Genomic DNA, 8,694 nt, shown 5'->3' on the forward strand with positions numbered 1-8,694 from the left:
TATACACAGGGTATACGGGGGAATCGGCAACAGGAGGGAGACACAGCTGGGAGAGATCAGGGCTAACAAGACATGGGGAACAAAGCTGCACACACTAACATAAGACAAAGACTTTCACAATAAAACAGGAAACATGAATCACAACTCAGAGACACGGACTCAACACAGAGACAGAAAATGACACATGGAACTGAACTATACATGAAACCACAATTCCTAAAACATGGATAACAGATACATGAAACTCAAATAATAATCATCACAACCACAACAAGAGAACAAGAAAACAATCCATGATGCAAAATTAAACCAAAACATAATAAACTCAAAATACTGGGTCCAACGGACCCAGAACCGTGACAGATACATTAATGGAGAATCCTTTAGGTTGTATGGGCATGCACAGCGTAGTCCAGTGCGTCAGGATGATCTGGCACATCCTGCTGATGGTTGATCAAACTGGAATTTCTACACATTTTTTCCAGTATTCTGAATCTTGTTTTTTTTATTTGTTGTTGTTTTTATCTTTTTGTTGTTATCAAATTCAAAATGACTTTTCCCAACAAACAAACAAACATAATAAATACAACAAATTTTGTAGTTGTCAAATTTTCACTTTAAATTTAAATTATATGTATAAATAATTGTATTCTATTTGCTGTGCATTTTATTTGGGTTAGACATACATACATGCAACTCCTGAAATGTGCTTTTCTCTGACCAGAGATACTGCAAATACTTGTCAGGTGTCACATGAAGCTTAAGTGCACTGATAAGACTCATTCATTGTATTAGTGTGGATTAAAGGTGGGCTCACACTGATGGGTTTGCATGCCATTCAGGGGTCAGCAGAACTATTATTTTGCTTAAATGCATGTTCTGGTGGCCTACAGTCGAAAATTATGTTAGATCTTATGTGTTTGCCTGCTCAAGTAATAAGTCTAGTTTCAAATCACCCACTGTTTTGTTTTGGGGTTTTTTATCTGATGCCTGGACCTAGTACGGTCTGGTCGCATATACTGTAGCTCTAGATCTTGAGACTTTCACTCTTTTTTACTTTTACCCTCCCTGAACAAGGGTTTCTTCATAACCCTTGTTAAGCTACCTACAGCGTTTGAAATACCAAAGCTCTTAGTGCAACATGTGTTCTGCCTGCACAGCATTCCCCTGTACACTGTGTCAGGCAGTAGCCTTCAGTTCACATCTTGGGATTAGGAAGCTTTCTGTAAGGCTTTAGGGCCTACTGTTAGTAGAGACCATCCCCCAAAATACACTTATGCTGCATTGCCTCTGCCAATCCATCCAGTTGGAGTACTGACCTCTCTTAGATTAAATATGCCCACAAAACACTTCATCTACTCCTGGAGGAATAGTACCACCTTTCAAGGTCTCCATAGACTACGTGCTTACCTTCTTTGTTTCCCTCCCAGGAAGAGGAAGGGCAAATTGCTATTTCTTGTGTATAACATAAACTACATTGATTTGCAACCAAACTTCAGCAGCTGTCCTGGATAACTGAAGGAAACTTCATTGGTCTGCTAGCATACTAGCATCCTACATGGTTTGGCTCTGGGTTGGGTTCTTCGGTCTTCATTTCAAAACATGACACTATTGGCATATTAAGAAAAAGCATTTTTAGTCAATCTGATGAAAATTTTTAGAAAATCAGCAAAAGACAATTAATGTGCAATGAAAAATTCAAATGCTTATAGTTGTAGTTATTGAGATAAACAGCTGGCACAACGGAAGCGGTTGTGGGATTCATCGGGAAACTAGCGGATGATACCGTGGAGACAAAGACTATCACAACGTTTCCCAACCAGAAGCCGTGGGTGGATAAAACCATCCGCGACGCTCTGAGATCCCGCACCGCTGCCTACAACACGGGACTCATGACGGGGGACATGGACCCGTACAAAGCCGCGTCATATAACGTGCGGAGGGCGGTGAAAGAGGCGAAGCAGCGCTACGGGAGGAAACTAGAGTCACAACTCCAACAGAGTGACTCTAGGAGCCTGTGGCGGGGACTAAGGACAATAACGGACTATAAAGCACCAACAACCGGTATGACGAACGCGGCCGTGACTCTGGCAGACGAGCTGAACACTTTCTATGCTCGCTTCGAGGCTGCAGCTAAGGTCTCCAACAATGCTAGTGTTAGCGGCGCTAACGGCTGCAGACCGGAAGATACTGCCAGCACCGGAAACGTGCTCGTCATCTCCGAGCATGAAGTAAGGAGAGCCTTCAAGAGAGTGAACACCAGGAAAGCAGCAGGACCAGACGGCATCCCAGGTCGTATCCTAAGAGACTGCGCATACCAGCTAGCTCCTGTGTTCACTGAGATATTCAACATCTCTTTATCTCAGTCGGTGATCCCCACATGCTTCAAAGAGTCCATCATTGTTCATGTCCCGAAGAAACCCCACCCTGCTTCTCTCAATGACTATCGCCCTGTAGCCCTCACCTCAGTAGTGATGAAGTGCTTTGAACGCCTGGTCAGAGACTTCATCATTTCTTCACTACCAGACACACTGGACCCACTACAGTTCGCTTACCGTCCAAATCGTTCCACAGACGATGCCATCTCTCATCTCCTCCACACATCACTCACTCACTTGGACACTAGAAGGGGGAATTATGTTAAAATGCTCTTCATAGACTACAGCTCTGCATTTAACACCATAATTCCCTCCACACTCACCACCAAGCTGGAGCATCTGGGACTCAGCTCATCTATGTGTCAGTGGATCTCCAACTTCCTAACTGGCAGACCACAGGCAGTAAGGATGGGCGGACATGTCTCAGCCTCCACCACTCTCAGCACTGGAGCCCCCCAGGGGTGTGTTCTGAGCCCCCTGCTGTACTCCTTGTACACATATGACTGTGTGGCCACTACCAGCTCCACCACCATCATCAAGTTTGCTGACGACACCGTCGTGGTGGGCCTGATCTCTGATAACAACGAGACGGCCTACCTGAAGGAGATTAGGAATCTGGAGAACTGGTGCCAGAGGAACAACCTCCTTCTAAACGTCAGTAAGACAAAGGAGCTGATAGTGGACTTCAGCACTAAGCAGGAGAGGAACTACCAGACCCCCGTCATCAACGAGTGCCCAGTGGAGAGAGTGGACAGCTTCAAATACCTCGGAGTTCACATCACGCAGGACCTGTCATGGTCCTGTCACATCAACACCGTGGTGAAAAAGGCCCGACAGCGTCTCTACCACCTCAGACGCTTGAGAGACTTCCAACTGCCCTCCAAGGTGCTCAGGAACTTTTACTCGCGCACCATAGAGAGCATCCTGGCGGGAAACATCTTAACCTGGTTCGGGAACAGCACCATGCAGGACAGACGAGCTCTACAGAGGGTTGTGCGGTCAGCTGAGCGCACCATCCGCTCCGAGCTCCCTGACCTGCACTCAATCTACAGCAGGCGGTGCTGGACCAAGGCCAGGAAGATGGTGAAGGACCTCAGCCATCCCAACAACAGACTGTTCTCTCTGTTGAGGTCAGGAAAGCGATTCCGCTCCCTGAAGACCAACACAGAGAGACTGAGGAGGAGCTTCTTCCCGCAGGCGATACGGTCTCTCAATCACACCACCACACAGTACTGACCCACACATATGGTTCTTACACACACACTGGACTTTCTGGACTTTGGTTTTGCACAACACTGGTCACTATATTCTTCATTTCCGGTTAATACTTGTACAGCTGCTGTTATTGTGTATATATTTATTTATATTTAGATTCCTTCATACATTCTTATATAGTTCTATATTGTGTATTGTGTATTTTGTTGTACAGTTATTTTATTTTCAACTTTAATTTATATATTTATCTTTATCTTATTCTTCCCAGTTAAATTTACCCTTCATTCTAATTTGTGTTGTACAGTTATTTCATTTTTAACCTTAATTTATATTTTATTCCTTCCTAGTTAAATTTACCCTTTTTAATTTTTCATATTTATTTCCTTTCTTACTCATAGCCTTTTCCTTTTTTGTTTTCTTTAGGTCACGAGCAGTTGTCCAAGCATTTCACTACATATCGTACTGTGTATGACTGTGTACGTGACAAATAAAAATTTGAATTTGAATTTGAAAGTTAAGTATCATCAAATTGCAGACAAGGAGGCAGTTTTCACACTTAAATTGGGTGGAAAATAAACATTTAAATGCTGACATGAGCCTTCTAGGATGACCTATTTTGGTCATGTGTCTTCTTTTGCTCTGTTTAAGCATTAAAAGCAAATGATAAAAACACAATTAATAGGTCCAGAGTAGCTCTTTGACATTTTTCTGTTGCCCTGTCGATCTTATTAAGGTTGCTATCAATCATTACAGTTTGGACACACGCACTAATTCTGTTTGATTAAATAGTAATTACATGCTTGAATATTAACAAAGTTTTTTTGTCAACCAAGTATGTTGGAAAATGCTTTGCTAAAAGATAGTATTTGTGTATACTCACTGTACACTGATGGATCTCACTGCTTTACTTTGGTAGCAAAGATATCTGTCATGGTCTCCACTGTCCTTCAGGTGCCACACCTCTTTTTCTGTCTCATCCTCTTGTTCTCTCTATCCCTCTCTGCAGTTGGTGGGGAATGGGTGTGACTGAAAATTAGCCAATCTCTTGAAGTGGTGGGCGTAGTCTGAAGAAACACTGTAAAGTCTCACCTGTCTTCCATCTTTAGTCAACTTAATAAACTTATAAACTTAATATCAGGGTGTGTTCCAAAAGTCAATCCTGTCTTGTAACCTTATAGTGGACAGGACAATTTATCAGGAAAAAGGAAGAGCTAGTTTATTATAGAACCAGTCTGTCACGAACCGGGCCATATGGTCATGACAAAAAAAAAACCCCAGACATGGTTAGGAATGTATTCCAAGCTGCTTTATTCTTTTAAAAAAAACTAAGACAGAAAAGAAACCCTATTGTCAAAAACAAACAGTGGTGTGTGTAATCATTACCATCAGTAGTGTGTGAAGGAATGGATGAGTGGAGATGATGCATGTAATCGTGTCAAAAGCAAAAACCAAACCTAACACAGCCAAAGTCCAACCTGGCGTCTTAGAGCCAAACAAAACTATGCCCTAAAGGCTTTTTATAAAGAGTGCTGGCACACTGGCCCAGGTGTTGCCAGTGTCACTGATTGTAAATGGGAACTCCACCTCTCCAATGCCTGCAAACAAGACACACATGAGCCAAAAGGAAGGCAGGGTGCAGTGGGTCATCACAGTCTCCTATGCAATGATACACGCTGAACGTGCAGTGGAATGTGCAGAAGATAGACTACAAAATGTGCACCCTAATTTACACCAACATATTTTAACCGTGTTGTTTTATGCAGGTCATTTAAACAAGAATAGCATGTGAATTTTTTACAGCAAAAGGAGCATTTAGGGTCAGCTTTAATAATGTCTACAGCAGTCCAAAGCCTTTTTTAATGTTAAAAAGTTATTGGATGTACTAAAGGGCAGTGTTGTGAAGGTTACTTTTAAAATGTATTCCACTACAGATGACAGAATACATGCCCCAAAATGTATTTTGTAACGTATTCCATTACGTTACTCAATGAGAGTAAGGTATTCTGAATACTTTGGATTACCTATTATATTATCATGCTTTTTACAACTACATGAATTTACTATTGCTGTGTGAATTATTACTTTCACTGAAGGCTACTCGCCATACCAATACTGGCTAGATTTTTAAATCTTAATATAAAATGAGTAACAGTAGGGTGGACATTAGGTAAGGCTGCACTTTTTGCAGCGATCTCGTATAGAAAACTGTTTCACGCGTATATAAAACAGGTCCCTGGCTCCGAACCGTAGTAAAGGGACCTCGAGTTCATGTCGGGCTTGTAGCCGAAAACTAGCTTTACTTTGTTGTGTGGGTCAACTTTGCTTACAAGAGACAGAGAGAGGCGTTGAAAGACTGCTCCAACTGAACTTGGAGAAAAACACGAAAAAAGTGTACAGTCGAGTCTTAATAGCTTACTTACAACTGGGCTCGTAAGGCACTCTTCTTGGCTGCAGTGGTTATTACATGCTTCCATCTCCTGTTTCTTCTACAATTCGTACTTTTTGACTCTCCTTTTTCTCCCTCGCGCTCACAAACACATAACAGGTATGGCAGTCCATTCTCCCTGCAGCCATACTACACTGCCCGTGAAGCTACATTCTTTAGGGCGATGCCTGTAACACTCTGCCTGTTGCCTTCATATTAAATCATTTTTGTGAATAATTTTTTTAAATATTTCTTCACGTCATTATGCGGTCCACAAGGAGGGGTGACATGGGCCGCGAGATTGAGACACAGACATTAGAGCCTCTTAATGCGTGTTTTGTTTGGGGCGTGGTAACCAATAGCCGAACATATGAAACAGGAAAATACCGCCGTGTAATCCCTTTATTTCAGCAAAGTAACTATATTCTGAATACCACCTTTTTAAATGGTAACTGTAACGGAATACAGTTACTCATATTTTGTATTTTAAATACGTAACAGTGGTACATGTATTCCGTTACTCCCCAACACTGCTAAAGGGGCACTGCATCAGTTTTGTGACTTAAAGTTGTGGACAGGAGTAAGAGTTTCCATTTTATGGGAAGAGAATATTTAAATGAGTCATGGAAATGCAAAACGCTTTTCCCAGGAATGAACTGAACTGAGATGTCTTTCTCAGCAGTGTGCAAACAGTGTGTGACTTCTCACTGCTGAATCTGTACCAAATAAAAGTGAAATGTCTGTGAAAACGCAGCTATTAATGCTAGTGTGTTAGATTAAGGCCTGAATGCTTCAGTGTGGTATTTTAAAATAAATGGGAGAAAAATTAATACACACATTTACACATTGCAGAAAAATTCCCTCCATTATTTATCCCAGCTGACCTAAAGTAAAAATTAATTTATGATAACCCTAAAGGCAGCAATATCTTTACTTTTCTTCTTCTTTTGTCCCTAGCTGGCAGTCGGCAGGGGGTCTTCCACGAAGCCAATACATCACTGTGTCATTTTGGTCATCGATGCACTTCTAGGCCTTGTGATCTCTGGCCTTGAGGGTTCGACGTCATTGTTTAAGATTGTCTCCAATTTATTTGATCCAAGTCTTACCCACACCCCCCTTTGCAGTTATTTATTTGTAAAAAATGTTTGGAATCATGTATGATTTTCGTTCCACTTCTCACGTGTACACCACTTTGTGTTGGTCTTTCACGTGGAATTCCAATAAAATTGATTCATGTTTGTGGCTGTAATGTGACAAAATGTGGGAAAGTTCAAAGGGGCCGAATACTTTTGCAAGCCACTGTAACAGGTTGTTAAAAACTCAAAATATATCAGCAGGTTATGGCATGAAATGGAAAATGCAGTAATAGTTACACTTAGCATTTACATTTGTATGTTGTTTACTATATGAAATTGTTTTCATAGATAGTTGGACAGTCTGTCGCAATTAACTTTTGGTCAGACATTTTTAAAACTTGATTATTCTTTGGCTTCTAAAGCATGTTTGTATGCCTTACTATATGTGATAGTATTATTATTTCAAAAGAATCATTACCTGATTTTCTCATTATAAAATAGCTGGGATAATTACAACATAATGCCCCGATTTTTTTACTTTATGTATGAAGTATTTCTTTACAACAAATGATCAGAAGCTGCACTGCAAAAATGTATTTTAAAAAATAAATGTTTTTAAAAGTACATAAAACTGTATTTTGTTGTTAATGACAATTCACTATAGAGGGGAAATAATTAACAATATCCATCTCTGTGGAAGAATTATTCTCATAGACTGTATACAAAAGATGGATACCCACTGTGACATCAGACATCCAGCAATGTTGATTAGCAAGATGCATTTATAACCTGCATGGACACAATGTTGCTAATTAATGCTATGAAATGGACTACTAAAATTCTACATTTTTACTCACCACAAATAAAGCACAGGGCCTGTACCACACTGTAGGTAGGTCTAATGAAATGCTACAGCAGGTATCAACAACACAAACATGATTGTGAGCTCTTATTCAGTAAAAAGTGGAGGGGAGGCCTTGTAGATGGTGATTTGCTAGGCCTCTAACTCTCTCTATTACACTGAGCTTTACCATTATTGGAACGGATGTGAGAAATCTTTTGCATGAAACTATAAACATTTGCATTTGTGCTGTAAAATCAAGCATTTTAACATGTGACTCTGTGTAGTTGACTCACTTTTGAAGACAGCCCCTGCAGCTTTTGGCATTTCTACATTGGCTTAATTTGTGAGGTTATGGCTATTCTCCTTAATGACAGCTAAGACCTACGAGTATTATAGTGTGTTTTCATCACTAAACATATCAAACTTTCCCAGGAACTTGGTATGATTGAAAATTTTCATTTTCCCCCCAATTTTCCAAAAGCCCAAAAAACAGTATTTATACATACTAATATTTGATCTTGTGATTTGCTGCTGTGCTGGATGATGTTTTGTACAGTTTGCTAACAAACAATTTGGCAATATTCATATATTCTTTCCATGAAAGACTGTGAAATTTTTCCCAAAAGGCGTGAAATTACATTTGTGTGATAGCAGTTAACAGGTACTAATGTATATTGTCCATCCCCTGTATCTGGCTATGGCAGTAGTCCCCTCGCTCTGCCCAACAGGATAAAGTGTCCTCCTCTGTTGTATGCC

The sequence above is a fragment of the Diplotaxodon limnothrissa genome, linkage group LG18 (genome assembly GCF_057381915.1).
Source record: "Diplotaxodon limnothrissa isolate DT_005_m linkage group LG18, D_limnothrissa_male_GT1.1, whole genome shotgun sequence".
Lineage (NCBI taxonomy): Eukaryota > Metazoa > Chordata > Actinopteri > Cichliformes > Cichlidae > Diplotaxodon > Diplotaxodon limnothrissa.